This window comes from Falco rusticolus, chromosome 9 (assembly GCF_015220075.1).
Source record: "Falco rusticolus isolate bFalRus1 chromosome 9, bFalRus1.pri, whole genome shotgun sequence".
Classification (NCBI taxonomy): Eukaryota; Metazoa; Chordata; class Aves; order Falconiformes; family Falconidae; genus Falco; species Falco rusticolus.
In genome coordinates, this window is record NC_051195.1 from 1,609,861 (window position 1) to 1,630,304 (window position 20,444).

Sequence of the window (20,444 nt, forward strand, 5' to 3'; positions counted from 1 at the left end):
CCAGCCCAAGAAGGACATTGCTACATTCACATACGCCCACAAATGCCGGCACTTACAAGGCTCAAAGCTTCTCCTCCACGCAGGGAAGGACTGCCTTGATGTTAATGTGAAATTCCACCCAAGTATGATATTTTGTCTACATTTGGAAAATAGTAAGACATTTGGGTGGATTGTTTTCCTTTGGTTACCAAGGACACTCTGTCATAGAAAATCACCTCCACGTGAATTTAATTTCCCGCAGATACTGCAGCACACCCTCCTCCCATAAGTCAGTTTTTTGGGGCATCTCTTGGAATGAACTGATGCTAACCAAAACACATCCTCTGCCTTTTAGGCAGGGTTTTTTCATGTTGTTTTGTCAACTTCTCCATAAACCGTCATTATTTGCAGGGTTACAGAAACAAGAAAACCCTCACAATTGTTCCATTATTGTTTGCCCTGTTTCTTCAGTGCCAAGCATCTTCCTTTCCTGTCTTCTTTTTGTCACCCCCTTCAGAACAAGGTTCTTTGAGGGTGAAGGGAAAGCTTACAGAGCCTTATAAAATGAAGTTTGCCTAAGAAAAATTTAACTTTTTTTTTTAAATCAAACCTGATCATTTAATTCTGTAAGCTCTCCCCTTACCTTCCCAATCTGACTTCTGCCTTTCTCTGCTCTGCCTCCCAAACTGAGAAACACACTAATTTCATAGCTACAGCTACCCCTTGTCCCAAAAAGAGCCTGCCTTTCTTTTACAGTCTAGTTTACTTCCTGGAATTAGCAATGTTAAGTTTATCACTTATTTTTTGCACTGTAAAAACAGTAGAAAGAAACCACTTCAAGCTGAACTAAACACAGTTTGGACAGTGCAGTGGCTTCAGGCCAGAAAATTCTTACAGCCGAGAAGTAGCAAGTATTATTCAGGTTGTTGGAAAAGTCTTTTCATGGCTGTATCTGAGTAAGTGAGCCCATGGTGCACATTTAGCTATGAAGGCTGGAATTCCTGCTCCACAACCCTAAATACTATTATTTATGTTAAAAAAAAAAAAAAAAAAAAAAAAAAAGTTATTTCCAAAACAATTTGCTCTTCCTCCAGTTAAAACCCAGACTTCTTTACTCAGAAGTTCCACATTTCTGATACAGTGCGCTAGTATCAATTTACTGTAAAAAACAAAAGTGAAAACATTTTGAAAAGCCTGACACCTCTTCCTTACAGAAACCTTATGCACTGTAATGGCACCATTTCAGCTGTTGTATTATAGGCTTATTTCATATTTAAATGTAATTATGTTTGACCTTTGCTCTAATAAATCCTTGAACCAGAATTGGAAGATAAGAAATTCAAATACCTTAAGCTTGCTAAAGATAAAATGCTGAAAGAAAGGTGATGTTGCTTAAATAGCTTTGCTCAAAAATCAATACAGAATACATTCATAAATTAACAATCACTCTAGACTAAAACATTTATTGCTGGAGGAACACTGCATAATTAAACCATGGGAATGAATAACAAATTAAAATTTAATTTTAATTTTTCAGTTCTTTTTAAAGCCTTTGGTTAAAAAATTAACTTGGCTACACCTGACTATTTCTACTGGAGATTATGTGCCTTAATTGGTCATGACTCCAAAAACTGGAGTTCTTTAAAGGTCAGGCTCCAGCTAAATGATTTTAACTGGATTTATGCCAAAATCCAGAGATGCATAGGCTCGGGGTAACTGGCATAGGCCAAGAAAAAAAAAAAAAAAGAAAAAAAAAAAAGAAAAGCAAATACTGCATTTGTAACCCCAAAAGGGAAAATTCTGATTAATCAAATCATTTAAATCATACTTATCCTTGACCTTGTGAATTGCCAAATTAAAAACAGTTGTGTGCTTCCAGCCTGCGCTGGATTTAAGCACTGCAACCTGTGCTGGTGTTACATCGTGGAGCAGGAGGAGCAGAGCCGGAAGATTAAGGATGCTGCTGCGGTCCTGACAGCCGCTCCTCTCTCAGTTCAGGGTTGGGATTTCTTTGTTTGATATGATTTTGGACTAGGTGGACTGAATGGCTATTTAGAACTGGCCCACAAGATTCAAGGCAGCCCTCCAGCTTGCCCCAAGCTGCATGGGGCTGCAGCCTGGGCACCTCACGCTGCAAACTGGAGCATTGACAGCAGAGAAAATCAGAATTGTTTCAAGAGTGCTTCCAAACTGAAATGCCACCGTAGGTGCCCCTGGAGTGATTTCCAGGCAGTGGTGCCTGCCACAATACGTACATCACTCCTCCCTTTCTCTGCCTACGTTGCTGTCTCAGGCATCCAGCATGACCTGAGCAGCACATGCACCGTGTATCACCAAATATCCCTTGTTTTCTTAAGACATCAAGAAAAATAGCTCAAAAACCTCAAGTTCCTTTTTTTCCCCCCACTTCAGTTTTCTAGGATGTTTTTTTCAGGTTATAACCATATGCTCACACAGAAAGCTGTTTCAGACTAGAGTAAGATGCAAAGGAAATGAAGCTGGGATGATTACTGTTTGCTCTTTGAAAATGGGCAAGCAATACAAACCTGCAGGAACAAGGCGTAAGATTTAATTCTTTTTTCTTTTGCCATTTCACGTTCCATTTTGCCTCCCTCTGTCAAAATCATCCCTGGCTGTTCAGCATGAGGTGTCACTGATTAATCCCAGGGAAGTAGGGGGTTAGGAAGGAGAATAATTACATCAGGCAAATGTGATGTGCTGCCTACAGCACTTAGGTTTTATAGGCACCTTTGACCTTTTAGCTGCATTCTGAACAGTGACAGTTGCTGCTTTTCCAGGTAAAACATGCTTTGTGTTAAATAAGGGAGGGGAAGGGGTAAGATGGGGTAGGAAGGACAATTAACTTCCATAAAATAATTAGATAATTTCTTCCAGATGTGTTGGCTTCTGCTGATTGCCTTGGATAAATTATAACCAAAGCACCTTCTCTGTACACACCAGTCTCTTTCAATATATCTATTATCAGTCACGCAGTGGTGAAGCAAACACTGAGTGGCCACAGAGAGATAAATTTGAAGAAATTCTTTCTGTTAGCAGACTTGCCAGGAAACTATAATACAGGAATTTAGTCTTTTAGGAAATATATGGTAGTTTTACACTATAACTATCATTTAGATATTTTGGATGGGATTGATCTGGGTGCATAAAAATGGAACTTGTACTCTTTTTTTCAGTTTTAGGAAGGTATCAGTAAAGGATGAAAATGTCTGTATCATGAAGGTCACATTAAAAAACATCATTAGTAGATCACTTGACCTTTGCTTCATAGGTCAATTCTGTGAATCGAATTTCCTTCAGCATTAAATATTTTTGTTCACAGTACTTAAAAATACCATTTCTTCAGAGAAATAAAAATCAGCAAAGCAAGCTGGCCCTTTTCTCACAGATGCGGCAGGGTGACGAAGATGCACAGCGTACTTTGGGGTTCCTCTCTTCACGTGAAATGTTGATGTCCAGTGAGGGAAGACCACTTAGAGATGTCTTACTCCAGACCAGCAGGTCTGGGGGAGTCTGACTGCACGGGCAAGGGCCAGTCCCGTCGGTACAGTCCTCTCTTACATTGCTAATGATGACAAACCTGAGAATGGTTTCAGTGCATCCCTAAATCACCCCAGCTGGTAGGGTCTCCCCTGCTATATGCTCTGCAAAACCAGAAGAAAAATAAGTAGAAATAGAAATATTTTGAGCACAAATCAAAAATAAGGTAACAAGTCTCCTCAAAGTAACTGCCTTCAACCAGTGCTGGAAACACGATTCCTTATGCTGGTCTGACCCAATGTATGTGTTTGGTTCTTACTTATACCCGTGTCAGCACTGAACCCAAGTGAAATCCTCATGGTACTTTTGCACATATTAAATTAGATGAGATTTTCAGAGTCGTAGATTTTGGAGCCAGAAGAGACTGTTATGATCTATTTGAACTCATGCATCACACAGGCTGTAAGTTTCACCAAGTGATTCCCATGTGAAGACCATAATTTATAACTGACTACGAATATACTTTAAAGCAAGAAATCAAAGTTCTCTATAAAAAGGTCAGTTATTTCATGTAGGATGAATGATAGATGAGACCTAACAAATTAAACACATACAGCACTTTTTTGATACCAAAATACTCCTCAGAATATGTTTTTTGTTACACATCAACTTTGCCCATTGTAAGATTAAAAGCATAGTGCAAATACAGCCCTGGAGAAGGAATCCTACCTGACCATACCCAGCTGCTTCCTTTCACCTAATACATGTGAGAAACAACATTATACGGAAAACCAGAACATAATCTTTATGGCACATTAGCAAAACAGCTAAACAGTGAATCTGCAAAACCAGAAAATAATCCTTTTCTTTTAATGTATGGTTTTCCTTGAGATTTTACCAGCACTTAGCCAAATAAGCAATATGCTCTCCTCATGCACACAAGAAGGAACGTATTTCATCTCTAAGCATTTACACCTTCTGAAACCAAAGAATACACCAGGCCCCATTAACCAGCATATGCTGAAATGGGGAGAATTTTATCGTAAATATAACTTGCAAAGACACAGGAGGTTCATTACTACAGTTGTCAAATATTAATGACAAATCCAAAGAAAAAAATGTCAATAAAACACAATATGAAAGAGCCTTGAGAAACAGAGGTGAAGGGTAGTTCCTGTCTGGGTGACATGCAGACACCAGGAATATCCAGCAATACCACTCCAGGTACTCCAGGTACAATTTCAGTGTTACTTGGAATAAAAGGAGTGGCAATTCTCTAAAAGCCTCTGGTGAAATAGGGAGATGGACTCAGAAATATCTAAATTAGACACTCCAAAAGAGACTGAGAACTTTTTCTTTCCTCTCAGACATGAAATGGCGCATTTTTAAGAAAGAAGACCTTCAGAAGGTCTCTATTACACAGTGGACCTCATCGCAAGATATTCGTTGTTACTTATTTAGATTGCAGAGGCTGAGCAGGCTTTTAGCACTTATCCCTGCAGAAGAAAAATACAGCAATTCTTGGGGAACATTTCTTGGAACAGAAGAAAAAGAGAATGAAAAAAAAAAAAAAGAAAAGAAAAAGAAAAGAAAAGAAAAACATGTTTTCCTCTCTATCCCCCTACCAGGGTCCAGAGGCAATTTTAGAATTTACAGATACGGGACAACTCTGCAAACCCAGTGGGAAGTTCTCCTTCCCACAAGGTCTATGGGAGGTTTGCAATGACACTAACAGCATCATTAAGGGCTCACAGCTAAATGCAGTAACGAAATCTCATTCATGTCTACAGCAGCCAGTAGAGCCAGCACCCCAAAGGCAACACACGCGGGGTGTGGTGGGGCTTTTATTAGAGGGGATGCTCTTTCCCAGCACTGCCAGTCACACCACAACGACCTGAAGTCCAACTGCATGGAACCTGTGACAGCTCAACATCATCTGCAAGTCTGATCACCATCAAAATTCCTGGCTCGACATAATGGGCACCTGCCTCAGAAGGCACCCACTACCTGAATTGCTTGAGAAAATGTTTGTATCTCAAACAGCTACCATGATCATTGTCCCATGAGTACAACCAGTCACACTTCAGATACCTTTCACATTTCTGCTTATTTGCATCACTTGCATGTTTCATACCAGGTGCATTTCTAAGGAAAATGAACAGTTGACATGGCACATTTGTCCCACCGTTCTACAGTATTTCCCTGACTTTTGGCACCTGACACGGATACTCATGAAGGAACATTTACCCAAGCAAGCTGTGATTTGCTACAGTGTAAGTGGACATTTTTCACCCCGACTGCAGACATTTGCCCTTCACATGGGGTTTCAAAGCCTGTAGCTGAGCATGATGATAACAGAGACTTCACTGTTCCCAATCTTGGATATGCACAAAGGGGCATTTTTTGCAGTTCAAGCCTTCCCTGCTTGGAAAAAGAACGCACAAGGAATTAAAATGTGTGTGTAACGGTTAGCACAACAGCTCATACTGTTAAATCATACACAGACAGAAAACACTATCAACTGTGGTACTGGGTCTATAAGTAGCCCTGAAGTTAAAGAGTCACAGAACTCTTGGCTGCTAGTATATTTTTTCTCTTAAGTATTACTTTAAATAATGCAAGAGTTTTAGTTTCTGACAAATCACAAGCCAGGTCACAAGCTGTTTAAAATAAAAAAATCAGTTAATTTGTTTCCCAACACAAAATATCTAGCAATTATTGCAGAGTTCTTTCCCTATTCTGAACAATTTCACAGTCTCCAAATATGTATGAGGTTAAGGTCTCTGTGACTAGCCTCACTTTTAACCCTGATCTGTTAGCCTACATTGATCTACTTTATTCCAAGCAGTATTTTGTGACCATATGATTTTTTTCTTAATAACCATACTTACACCTGAAGTGAAACAATCCTTTGAAGTCCAAATATTCTATCTGCTGCCTCTTCCCTCTGAAACAGATACACAGGTCAGCACACTAAAGGTTAAGTTTACTTCTGATGTCTTTTAGGTGATTTTCCTCCCCCAGAAGAAAAGAAATAGGGTAGAAGAGTATCTCAGACTCAGGAGATGCCTTGACTCCTGTGCTGTTAAAATTTAAGTGGCAAAAGTATCATAGCCCTGCCCGTCCTCAGACATAGTTAATCAGCTTTCTGGTGGACATACTGATACAGGGACACTCAGGTAGAAATCCTACATCTTCCTACTTCCAGGCACAGCCCACTTCTCTAACCCACCTTACATTATACCCATATTGGGTTTACTATGTCATGTGAAAACCAGTGTTAAAGCAATTACTATTTAAGTTTTCCTAAGATAATTACCCGAAGTGAAAATTAGTTGAAAAACATGAAAGAAAAGGCCACACAGCCAGCCAACAGTGCAACACGCCATAAGCAGGACAGGACTGGAACCCAGGAGACCTGGATGCTATTATCCTGCACTCAGCAACTTAGTTAAATAAATCACTGCACCTCTGTTCTCCCCATCAAGTGGGGGAGAACTCCACTCTCCATTAGTGGAGACAATGATAATGACTGCGCCATAAAATCCTTTGAGATTTACTGTTTAAAAACAATCTGAAAGGTAGGTATGCTATTCTCTTGATTAGATTATTTTATATCACTGTTCTTCTCATCGGTTTACTCAAGCTGTGAATTAGAGTCAGTAAGAAAGAAAAAAAATAGGTGCAGCTTGGTGGTTACACTGGAACTAAGCAAACCTTTCCAAAAAATTAGCTATATTCTACATGTGCGTGAGGGACAGCAATTAAAATTAAAAAAAAAAAAAAAAAAAGTCTTCCCAGATCAGTGTACTAGTGCAAAAGCTGCAAGGCATTAATCACCACAGAAAAGGTGTCCTTAGTCACTGAGTGACCAACACCACTCTTCATGAAGGTGGTCCAAGAGAGGGAGCACCAGCATCTCTTCTGAAGAGTACCACAGCTTCCTGAGGGTGCCCTGTCTCATACGAGAAACACTAGGTTTGAAAATAAACTCTTAAAAAACTTGTGTGTTCAAACAGAGTAATGGTGCCAAAATCAGCTGGAAAAAATATAGAAAACTTTCCAAATCCAGGAGAATGGAAAGCTAAGGCTATTTACAAAAAAATGCATTTTATCATTAACTGGATGGCTGCATTTTCACTGGTACAAATACAGTTAGTTCCATTGAGCGGACACAGGAGTTTTTATAGAGATAATAAAAGGAACTATCAAGAAAAACAGAAGATAGATCCTTGCCAGGATCAATCAAAAAGCCTAAAAGATAAGTAAAGCCAAGCAAGTATGCCCACCAATTCAGAAGTTTGAAAGAAGACATAAAAATATAATTCAATTATGCAATGAAAGACCACTGAGCAATCCAAAAGCTATGTAAAACCAGGTACTGAAATATTAAACTAGTTAAATCTGAAATAACACCTAAGAAAATAAGCTCAATAAAGACAACACAATTCAGAAGTAATTACAATGGTAGAACTGAACGGTTTATGAATGAGCTCTGTATAGCTGACGAGCCGGATATTTGCAGGAACATTTTCTTCTGAAGAAACAAAAAGTGTAAAAAGAAAAAGGCTGGCAGTGAAATAACAAGGAGATTATTGTGGATTTTAAAAGAGTATTGTTAGCATGTAAATGGAAGATGTACCTGATGTGAAGTAGCTTTAAGCATGAAAGGAAAAAGGAAAGCACAGGTTAAGCTGCAAGTCGTATTGGGAATTAATGAGAATTAACAGAAGCATAATTGTACCTCGTTACTTTAGAAAGTAAGAAAATTTTAATATGCAGGAAAATTTACAGGAATGGAAAAACTGAAGATTTTTACAGAGGACACATAATTTTTTCTTCCTGGGTGTTGCTGCCCCATTGAGTGTTTGTTGGCATAAATCTGGCTTTCCATGTTTTTCAGTCTATCTTCAATATTTCCTCTGCCTCTCTGGGTTTTACACTCAGGATTTCCGCTCCCCCTCCATTGCTTGATGACAGGATAGCTTGAGCAGTATCTAAACATGAATCAACCCTAAAAGGAGGAAAGATGTGTTTCTCAGCCACGACTCCTGTGCAGTGAAGTAGCTGCTGGAGAATGCTGCAAAATTAAATGTTATGAGGAGTCTGAAAAGATCAACGGCAAACTCAGAGTTAGGAAGCACAAACTTACATACACTTCATCCCAGGCTCAGTAAATTTACTCAGAAGCTTTGACTATTGATAAGGGAAATACAGAGAGACACTTCAGATGTGCAGGTACTACCTTAGCACCATCACACCAGACAAATTTACTTTTTTAATTAACCTCTCACCAAGTTAAGAAACTTTGCTTTGTAGAGTGCTCTGCCTAGGAACGTTGTTCTCTGTATGCTGGGCATTTCAGTAAAACAACTATTTTTTCTTGCACAATTAATGAAGCTTCAGATGTAGAGAACAATCTATTGCTCATTTCACTGATGTGATTTTGTATAAATGTGTGGGAAGGGAACACATAATCGAGTTCATTAAGTCAGCCAATTGCCTAGGACTGACCCTGCAGAAATACTGTATTTAGTTACTGAATTCCCCCGAATGCCAGTGAAATCTTGGAATGACTACATCTTCTTTAAGTGAAGCCAATCTGGATATGGTCATAAAAGTTCATCTGCTGATTTAATACGAGCACAACCTCACTGTACTTGACAGAGGATCCTCAGGAGTTGTTTACACATCCAGCTGCAGCTGTTAGGCTGTATTTTCACAGGTTTTGCACCAGTATTTAAGATGTGCATATATCTGGGGTCCCAGACAGTTTTGCTCCGGTACCACAGCCAGCAGAGAAGCAGCAGCGCATGGTATGATGCCAAGCTACACAAATGAGGCAAAGGAAGCATGTGTCTCTTCAGACAACACACACGTCCCCTGCTAAAACAGTGGCCTTTGCGCCACCAGCAATCCCCATGCCAGTGTTTGAGCCACTGCTTTGCATCTTTTAATGGCATCATCTCCAGCCATGAGCTGAAGGAACACAGGAGCTGATGCCCCAGTCAAGTACAGCTCCTGCCCTTCAAACCATAAGTATTCCACACGGGATCTAAAAAGATCCATGAGTTTGAAGGTAAAATGCAGCTTCTGACAACCTGGAAATCCTCCTCTGGCAGCCGCGAATTGTCAGCAAAAGACCCATTTTCCCTGTACCTTCACCTACTGGGGGAATTTTAGGAAGCAGTTGTTGTGATGATTTTACCACCCTGGCTGTCCAATGCCGCACGACAAACGCTGTATGAAACACTTGCCCATGAGCAGAGTGCAGCAGCCGTGCCCCGGCCGGCCCAGCATTTTGGCAGGAGCACACCCTGCCACGAGCACCTGCGCCCACTGCGTCGCCTTCCCAGCTGCGGGAGCTTTCCGGGCTTTGCGGAGCAGCACAGCTCTTGCTTTCTGCCAAAGTTTTAAGCAACTGTCATCACATCATGTCTATGCAGCACCATTCACAGTGGCTTCCTGCAAAAGAGTAAATTGATTTTATAGGGCCCTTCTGATGTTTGTCCTACCAGCACGGTCCGCACGTCTTTCCCAGGCTGCCATCTGGTACAGGTTTGCGTTAGGCTTCCCACAAGAGATGAGGAGGGGGTCACACTTTTTCCCGCAGCAGTGTCTTCTGTAGGAAGCAGTGTCTTCTGTACCTTTTTCTGACATCTGTAGCAAACTATTTTCCTGCTTACTCCTTTTTATTTGCTGCCAGTTGCAGGTTTCAGTTGTCGCAGTCACTGCTTACCTGCAAATGCCAGCACGGTCCCTCCTATGCAGGACACCAGAGCACATGGTTCTCCTGCGATTGCGTCATTCGTCTCCTTCAGGTGTCAGCATCAATGCTTTTATTCCATAGAGCTTCAAGTAATTCGTGAGTAATTCCATCATAGAGTCTCATACATACACTGCGTACATGTCACAGCTCATATGAAAATGTGGTTTTTTAAAAAAGATGAAAAATGCCAGAAACAGTGCTAATGTCATTTGGGGGGGTGGGAGTGGGTGGGTGTTTGACGTTTAGGTGTGGGGTTTTTAACCTAGGGCAGCAGGAGTAGGACCGTTAGGTCGTCGACAAACCTTTTCATTGGAGCTGAAGGTAGCAATGGTGGCTATCACCTCCCAAACACTACCACAGTCTGGCCAGTATGTTTTACAGGCATTTCTCTGCACAGGAAGGAGCAGGTTGACAGCCAGCTGAACATGAGCCCCCCGTGTGCCCAGGGGGCCGAGAAGGCCAGCAGCACCCTGGCTGGTAGCCGAAGCAGCGTGGCCAGCAGGGCCAGGGCAGCGCCCGTCCCCCTGCGCTGGGCACTGGCCAGGCCGCCCCTCGAAGCCAGGCTCAGCTCTGGGCCCCTCACTCCCAGACAGACCCTGGGGGGCCGCAGCGTGTCCAGAGCCGGGCAGGGGGCTGGGGAGGGGGCTGGGGCACAGGGCTGGTGGGCAGCGGCTGGGGGAGCTGGGGGGGCTCAGCCTGCAGAAAAGGGGGCTCGGGGGGCCCTGATGGCTCTCAGCTCCCTGGCAGGGGCTGTGGGCAGGGGGGGTCGGTCTCTGCTCCCCGGGAACCAGCCACAGGACAAGAGGGAACGGCCTCGAGTTGCGCCAGGGCAGGTTTAGGTTGGGTATCAGGAAATATTTCTTCACTGAAAGGGTGGTCAGGCATTGGAACCAGCTGCCCGGGGAAGCGCTGGTGTCACCATCCCAGGGGGTATTTAAAAGACATGCAGATGTGGCACTTAGTCACATGGGTTAGCGGTGGGCTGGGCCTGGCAGTGCTGGGTTAACGGTTGGACTCGATGATCGTAAAGGTCTTTTCCAACCTAAATGATTCTATGATTCTGTAATGAAAATCTTGCTAACTTAAGGAAATTCTCAATTTTTAAATTTAATTTCCCGTCAATAAATCTAATTAATTCAATTTCTGATTCTTAATAAAAATGGTTTCCTACATCATTATAGCTACAATCTCTAATATCTGAGACCCTACAGGATTACAGTCTGTGTAAATACAATTTCTGCAAACAAATGGGTTTTACATACAGATGGAGAAACAGAAAATGGTATTAGTAGCTATGTCAGCTTCAAACACCTACCATTTTGAAAAAAGACAAAAATAAAATTACTGGGTTTTCTCTCTGTCACACTGAGGAGAAAGACATTTGTGACTGTGCCATCTTCAGTTTGACAAGGCTTAGGATATTCCCTTTCAAGAATTGAATTATCTTAAATATATCCCCACCAGAAAAAATTAAGACTGTCATTGAGGTTATTTGACATTCTGCAAGCACTGGAAATCTTTCCCTTGAATGGGAAATTTTGTGTTATAAATGTTTGTGCAGTTTTTAACTAACCCACTTGACCACAGTTCCGACAGTTGTGAGATGGTTGTTCATAATATATTCGTATGGCAAAATGTTGTTACGCAAAAGCAAACTTTACGCTTCCTAGCTCACACATACGAGCACTCCGTGCAGCACAGCTGGGCCAGTTGTGGCTCTCCGTGCAGCCAGATGACGCTCCACTGCTTGCACAGATATACAGATGGACAGAAAGATTCCTCCCTGGCCAAAATTTGTTGTCTGCGTCCCATTTACAAGCCTCTACAGAGTATCCAAGTTAACACTTCAGGCACTGATTTTGAACATGGGGTTGGGAATTGCACAAAAATTCAGGAAAAGAATGACTGAAAAGTTTTGAATTAGCAATAAGTTAAAAATACATCACTGTCAGCAACTACCACTTACAATCTTCACCATTCATGTAAACCAGAAAGGCAGAGAAGAGAAAAAGAAAAGAGAATCAAAGGAGGTCTTAATAAACCTAAAGAAAAGACCCAAGGAGAAAACTTCACAGAATACAAATCACCGCTGAAACACAGCTGGTGTGTAACTTTTAATTGTTTTTAAGGAAAGCTAATTCCCATGGGTTTTGAAGATGGGACAGCTTTGGGTTTAAAGTCATTTACCAAGTATATTGTTCAGAGGTGCCTTTAGGCAAAATCACTTTTCTGTTTGTTTGGCTATTTTTTCTTTTTTTTTTTTTTGTTTTTTTTTTTTTGTTTTGTAATATTATTTAGCTGTGAGAAGCATCATTACAGCCAGCCTTCCACTTCCAAATTTTCCTTTGTTTTTCTTGCAATTAGGCCAGCTCTAGGATGGAGCAGGGGAGGATACTCACAGCATGACAGCACTCTGATGGCCATGGGCTGAGCCGGCCACACCATGTGCTCCATCACACTGCAAAACTCCAGCTGCAAGACCCTTCGACTTCTCGGGTTCTCCAGCTCCAGTTTCATGTCCTGGGAATGCATTTTCTAGGTGAGCAGAAATACTGGTGTTTGCTTCTTTCCCACTTTAGGAAGACATTGAAGCCAGATGAGGAAACTGCATGGGGAATTACAGCAGCGAGGGAAAAGCATAAACACGTGTTTTTACCAATCAAATTCTACAGAGAACCCCCTTTTTCCTTTCATTTCTCTTTCTGCAAAAAACATGACTCCTTCATGCACTCCCTCTCCTATTCCCAGTCACTGGACCCATGTCCTAGGGTTTCACTTGGGAAATCAAATCAAAAATCAAATCCCTGCAGTGGCGGTTCCAGGGCTCAAGCACAACCCAGATTCTTGGCAAAATGACTCCCAAAAATCCCAGAAAGCTGGGAAAACAACATAGCAGTCCCTCTTGGGGAAGGCTTAGGAATGTAGAAAATTTGTTTTATGCTTAAGGCACTCTGAACACCTAGGATTGATTTGTATAGAACAGGGGGCGAAGAGAAAATAGCAAGAGCAAATGATCTTGGTTTTTTCTAAATGTTTTTTTTTAAAGGTAGTTGGAGTGTTGGATGGCACTTTCTGCTTTCATTGTTTAATGGCCGGGGTGACCCCTAGAATAAGGAGTTATCTGTGAGAGTGAGCAGTGCTTTTATTTTTTTTTTAGAACAATTTCTGAAATCAGACTGAATACTTTGAATATTAGCAGCCCACCTACAAACGAATAAGCAGCTCCTGAGATATTAACATGCCTTATGACATAACAGGTTATAAACTGGCATTTTATAGAGGTATAGCCACAAAACTGGTGTAAACCCCACAAACTCTTTGGCCAAAATTCCAGTAACCCAGAGGAGAGGAACAAATTGCAATTCTTTTTTGGTTCAAAGACTCTTGAGTCATGATGTCCAAAGAAGGCCATTCCCCAGACTGCCGAGATTACCTAAATACTGCCCTGACCTCTTTCCTATTTATTTCACAAGGTTTTGCATTACATATGAATATGTATATGAAGTACTAACTTGCTCTCTCTGGACAGAAAAGAAAGTTCAAATAATTATTCATTTGTGATCACTCCAATTAATTTAAAGGGTATATAGGTAACCCTCAGTGTCCTATTGACTAGGATTAACAGAAAGTACAGTGGAAGACAGGAGTGAACACCTGCATAAGAATGATCTAATTGAGGTCTGGAAAAGGAATAATCTTTACAAACCTGCAGCTTCAAACAGGCACGTCAAAAAGGCTGATCTGGGTAATGGACTCTTCCTGGATGACCAAGGAGAATTTTTCCTGAAGCCCTTCATCAGAGGGAGGCTGTTAAACAGACCAAGCAGGAACGGCTAAATACGACAAAGGCAGGACCCGTCTGGCTGCTCTTGCAATAGAAGTTCACCACCGAAGGAAGCTGTGCATCTGCCATCCTCTGAAAGAGGGATTAACAAAATCATTTCTTGCTTTGATAACAAAGTCATTGCAGCTGTACAACAACATGGACAGTGGCTTCTCTGTCAGCATGGACTATGCGAGCAAGTGTTCCTTAGCCAGGAAACAAGGAGATTGATGAGGAACGTGGCAGAAGTCTACAAGTCACAGGTGCCTTAGCTCCATGGAAGCCCTGAACCCAAGGGAGATCTCAGTGGTAATTTTGCACTTATTAAGAGGTAGGTCCCAGCTCCAGTCCTTTCTCCAGGCTCTTTGGAGGAGCACAGAAACACAGCTCCACCACAGGTGATCGGGTGCAGACAGAGAGCTGTGCTCCAAATGGCACTGTGTGCCCAGTGCTACTAACGAAGCATGTAAAACTAAGACAAAATTGCTGGCAAAATCATGGATCCTATCATTTCCTCTGCTGGGTCTGTAGGGAAGCAGACGCTGCACTTACGGAGAATTTTATTCTCTCAGCAGCTTTGATTATTGATGGGGACTCAGTGCCAGCTGTGGCATAATAATTATCATAAATTATATGATAATTTATAAGAAAGTATCATAAAATCATAAGCATTAACCAAAATAAGCAATTTGCAGAAAGTTTTTGGTGACGTGGACATCCCCTTTCATCTTACCTTCACTCATCCTTCATATAAAGAGAAAAAAATAGTGACTTGGTATAGCATGTATACTCAATTTTTAAGTTTATGTTGCTTGCAAGGCCAATCCTGTAGTCATGCAAAAGCCTTCCTTGACAAGTTTCTAACTTGCCCTACACTTTACTGTTTTATTTTGTGCTGGCATGACAGGAGGTGGTTTATTTTGCAGAAAGAACTGTTTTTCACAGGGACATTGGTGGACTCTTTTTTTTTTTTTTCTTTTCTTTTTTCTCTTTTCCATATTTTATTCTCTAAAGTTAACAGTACTGGCAGCCAGGAAATCTCTCTGCCTGAACTATGATGAAGTCATACAACACACCTTAGCCACTCTGCAAAGCCTATAATAAATTAGGTGATTCACTCAGTGTACAGATTAAGCACAGAGTTTGGAAAGCATGCAGAAATAACTCAAATGAAGTGACTTTAAAAAAAAAAATACAAACACGTCTGGGTGTATTGATAGCACTGTAGAAATATTACAGTCTCTGAATTTTCTTACTCTATATAAATTTCTTACTCATAACAGTCCAAACATAGATGGTATTATCTCAGAAAATGTAAACATCTGCCTAATTTGATTTGGCTTCAGCTCTGCTACAACGAGTTGACCTGTTTCTAAGGAAAAAATTTAATTATTCTGCTCAGAAGTGAATCAGGCAAAGTACAAGCCTGTGATTTCATCAGTCTAACGTTTTTTGCAGAAACATCTCAGTGGAGTGACTGACATTAAATGACATTACACACTAAATCCCTCTTAGCAGACAGCATGCTTGGTGGTGTTTTGTTTTTAAATATTTAGGGTTCATGGATTTGTGTAGTCTATTATAATTCATGTGTGTCTTATGATGTATCATTGATTCCATCTGGGCTGGATCAGCTGTTATTATTACCTGTCTCTTCTCCAATTTACCTTCCCTAAACAAGACAAATTCTTTCCTCACAGTCCAAAAGGAAGGCTATCTCTAAGGTTTATCTCACCCCAACATTTTATCTCAAGATGGCCAATAATTGGTGAGTCAGGGAAGAAACACTGCAGAACACAAAAACTTCTCACAGAAACACCCTGCTGGCTTTCACCAGCTTGCAAGTTTTATGGAGATTATATCAGCATCTCTGTGTACTTTAATAGCCACTGATGAGTTTATTTCCCATAACTTCGACTAACAGCCTCTTTACTCTTCCACTTGGAATGTCCTTTAGCAGTTCTACATTTAGTTAAGCACTCTTAATTGCTTTTCATTTGTGGGGCTGGTAGGTTGGGGGGGTTTATCTTCCATTTTTTTCCTCAGGAATTTCACTGTACAAAGCATAGCATCCCTGTAAGATTTCTGCTACAAGAGACAGCTGATTGTCATTCCCAATCCACCTTCTTACAGCTGTCGATGATGTTATTTATCTGCATTACCACTCTCCTTGAATCACCTCTTTACCGGTCCGAGTCCAAGCCTACTCTGTCCCTGGAGTTGGTGATTCACAGAGGTGTTGTCACCAACACCAAGATCTCTCTCCTGAGAAGTAGTTTGGAGATTACTTGGCATAGGCAGGGCTAGAAATATATATTCCCACTTGTATTATCCCAGAGTTTCGCTTTTTTATGTCATGATAAATTTATCACCTAGTCACTGAGGTCCCTTTGCAAACTTCTGAGGCTCTACTAATAACTCTCCTTCGTGAAATCTGATTTAAATAGACGGGTGGAAATGTAGTAAACATCCCTAATCTCAATTCATAGTGATCAGTAATAACATTTTTGATGGATTGCAGTAGTAGAAGAATAGAGAGTCCTGCTCTCTTTTGTCCCAACTCACAGAGAGCAGAGGTACAAAATACTGTAAATGAAATGCAGGTTAATAGAAAAATAAATAGAAGAGTTTAATAGAACAATGAAGAGGCATGTGCTAAATAGTCTTAAGCATCATTATACAATTATTAGGCTATATCACTGTAAGTATATAAAAAATATATCAAAGGAGACCTGACATTTATTGCTTTCTTCTTAGGTTCACCTGACAACTTTTCCAAGAAAAATGAGTCTGTTCCAAGAGCGACTATACGACGCTAATGCAAAACCATGACTGTACGGCAATTTACCCTCGCAAGGCTGAGAACTGGCTCCAGGCAGGTCAGTAATGTGCAGGCCAGGTCTGGAGTCAGAGCCTTGATACTGGATCACAATGATTTATTGAAATCCACAAACAAGGCTACAGGCTTGAGATCTCCCTCATTACGACTTCCCAGGAGCACCAGGCTTAACATCCCTTAACAGTATAGTATTTTCCCTGGCTTTGAAACCGTTAGCAATTTTATAGGGCCTAACAGGCATTACAGGAGGAGTCAAGCTGCATAAACTACTTCCACGTGCAGATAATTTCCATTTTAGTAACCCACACAGGTAAAGTGACACCTCTAACCCTGGAGAAATTTCAGTAATATCTCTAACTCCAAGCTGAATCCTTCTAAATCAAAATAATTAATTTTAACAAGAATTTGCAGATCATCCTTGTGTATAGCTCAAGAGTTTAAGTAGATAGCAAAAAATTTAATTTATTTAAGAATTTAGTTGAACATGGGATTGAATAAATTCGCTAGAGACAACTGGAAATCCATGCATACAAGCATCAAGGAAGACCTTAACAGGCAGAATCCCCTAATCCCATACTTGTGAGTACAGCTCAAGTGCAGTTAAAAGAATTTCTCTCCAGAATTGAATTCTTTCTTAAGCAACATTATCTGGATAATGCAAGGACACATTCCAGTAAAAACACAAAAAAAAAAAAAAAAACAACCAAACCCACAAAACAAAACAAAAAACAAACCACACTGGAATTAAATTTTTACTTGGCAGGTAACAAATATACTAAGACTCCTAAATAAAACTATAATAGTTTCTGAAATGAGAGATTTCCTAAAAAAGGACTTTTTTAAAAAGTTAAGAATAGGTTAGCCAATATGCATCCCAAAGATATATATATATATCCAATATATAACTAAAGACAAAAATACTCTCCTTGCAGAAGTATATGTATAGCACTTAGTTTATGGTCCAAAATAAAAAAAAAAAAATTTAAGAATGACTCAAGATCAGTTGAGCTCATGAATTCTCTACCTTCTCAATGAACCGTGCACTTGCCAGCAATCCTTCCTAGGCTAAAAAATAAAAATCTAACAGAGTGAGTAGAAATCCCAGGAGTAGAGCACAACGCATTGGCAGCATAAGTACCCTCTCTTTCGCACAAACAAAACCAGAAGCTCCCAGCACCACCCCTGAGCCCAGCGTGAACTGAGACCTCTTTGGGGAAAGCCCTTGTGAAACTTCCATCCATATCTCCAGAAGAAAAGGTTCTGTTAAATCAGATGTTTACCTCAGTCAGCTCCATCCCATACATATATCTTCTAACCTGATGGATTCAAAAGTCAGTGAAAGCTGAATGCAACCATAATACTTCAGCAAATGGTAATCATGGAAAAACCAAATGGCGCAGCCACCCCCTCCCCCCAAACCCGTGACTGCCCGCAGGAAACCCTCAAGTGTAAAGCTGAAAAGCTGAACCTCTTTGGTTTCAGTCCACTGATGGATCTCTAATCTTTCGTCTGCCTTCCAGGTTTTTTATTTCCATAGCAAACACGTACCATGGAAGTGTATCGTAACAGGGATTTTTTTTTTTGTCTCTTTTAATGTCTACCTCTAGACATAAACACCTGAACTTCATTTTCATCTTTATACAATGTTCCAGTGTTGACCTCTTGTTTCTTCTAAATAGAGAAAACTCCTGTTGCACTTGTCTCTGGGATCAAACTGGGTTATTTCGGGGGTGCTTATGCATGCTATAGAACTATACATGCAGCTGCATAAGTGTTCAGAATCTACCAGTTCCACAACTCATATACAAAAAAATACCAGGAAAATACAAAGCAGGAGTGACAGAAGCTCTCTCCTTTAGCTTCTGCAGTTTTCAGAGGCTTTCCAAGAGCCCATGTAGTCCTTTAAGCATTCAGAGAGCATTCCTGATACTTATCATAATATCTAAGACTGTTATTAAATCTCATCCAATTTTCTGTCTGTAATTCAGCAGAAAAGCGCAAGAAAGCCCTCCCTAAACTGCCTCTAGAGAACAGGGACTCAGAATGTCAATCAGATGAGTTTGTGCCTATATATATTAGTAGCTATGAATCATCTCATGAAAAAAAAAAACATGTTTTAGCTTAACTGACCTTACATGCTGTCAGCTGATGCCTGAAAAAAAAATTTCAAAACAAACTGGAGTCTGCAAAATCGTTAGACTCACAGAATGGTTTATGTTGGAAGGGACCTTGAAGCCCACCCAGTCCCACCCCGTGCCCTGGGCAGGGCCCCCTCCCCCCAGCCCAGGCTGCTCCCAGCCCCATCCAGCCTGGCCTTGAGCACTGCCAGGGATGGGGCACCCACAGCTGCTCTGGGCAGCCTGGGCCAGCGCCTCGCCGCCCTCACGGGGAACAATTTCTGCCTCACAGCTCATCTGCATCTCCCCTCTCTCAGCTTAAGGCCATTCCCCCTTGGCCTGTCACCACGTGCCCACGTGCAAAGCCCCTCTCCAGCTTCTTGCCGGCCCCTGTAGGTGCTGGGAGCTGCTCTAAGGTCTCCCCGGAGCCTTCTCCTCCCCAGGCTGAGCAGCCCCAGCTCTCCCAGCCCGGCTCCATAGCAGAGGGGCTCCAGCCCCCTGACCACCTCCGTGGCCTCCTCTGGGCTCGCTCCAACAGGTCCGTGTCCTTCTCATGCTGGGGGCCCCAGAGCTGGTCGCAGCGCTGCAGGGGGGTCTCACGGGAGCGGAGCAGAGGGGCAGAATCCCCTCCCCCACCCTGCTGGCCACGCTGCTGGGGATGCAGCCCAGGGCACGGGGGCTCTCTGGGCTGCGAGCGCACATTGCCGGGTCACATGGAGCTTCTCATCCACCAACACCCCCAAGTCCTTCCCCTCGGGGCTGCTCTCAACCCATTCTCTGCCCAGCCTGTAACTGCACCTGGGATTACCCCGACCCACATGCAGGACCTTGCACTTGGCCGTGTGGAACTTCATGAGGTTCACATGAGCCCACCTCTCACACCTGTCCAGGTCCCTCTGGATGGCATCCCTTCCGTCCAGCGTGTTGACCCACCACACAGCTTGGTGTCATCGGCAAACTTGCTGAGGGTGTGTTCGATCCCACTGTCCATATCCCTGACAATGTTAAACAATTGTGGTCCCAGTATGGAGCCCTGAGGAATGCCACTTGTCACTGGTGTCCACTCAGACATTGAGCTGTTGACCACAACTCTTTGAGTGCAACCGTCTGGGCAGTTCATTATCCACCCAGTGGTCCATCCATCAACCCATGTCTCTCTAGTTTAGAGATGAGGATGTCCTGTGGGACAATGTCAAATGCTTTACACAAGTCCAAGTCCACATTCTCTTCCATTGGTTCCTTCATCCAGCATCTAGTTCCCAGAATTCAAGCCTCATTTTTTATGGATATTTTATCACAGCAAGGGCCAACAAAATAGTGCAATTAAGTCCAAAGGCTAGGAGTGCAGCATGTAAAAGACAATGGCAGCTGATTTACTATTTCAGCCTTACAAATGCTTTTCACTGCAGCCTTGGCAGA

At 41.8% G+C, this 20,444-nt stretch overlaps 1 long non-coding RNA gene across 1 annotated transcript; it reads right to left on the reverse strand.

Annotated features, from left to right (window-relative positions):
• Window positions 1–1,020: 1,020 nt before the first annotated feature.
• Window positions 1,021–18,094, reverse strand: LOC119153813. Its single transcript, XR_005106228.1, has 2 exons — window positions 12,646–18,094; window positions 1,021–6,424 (listed from the first exon to the last, which is right to left on the reverse strand). It is a non-coding gene; the product is annotated as an uncharacterized LOC119153813 (long non-coding RNA).
• Window positions 18,095–20,444: the final 2,350 nt, after the last annotated feature.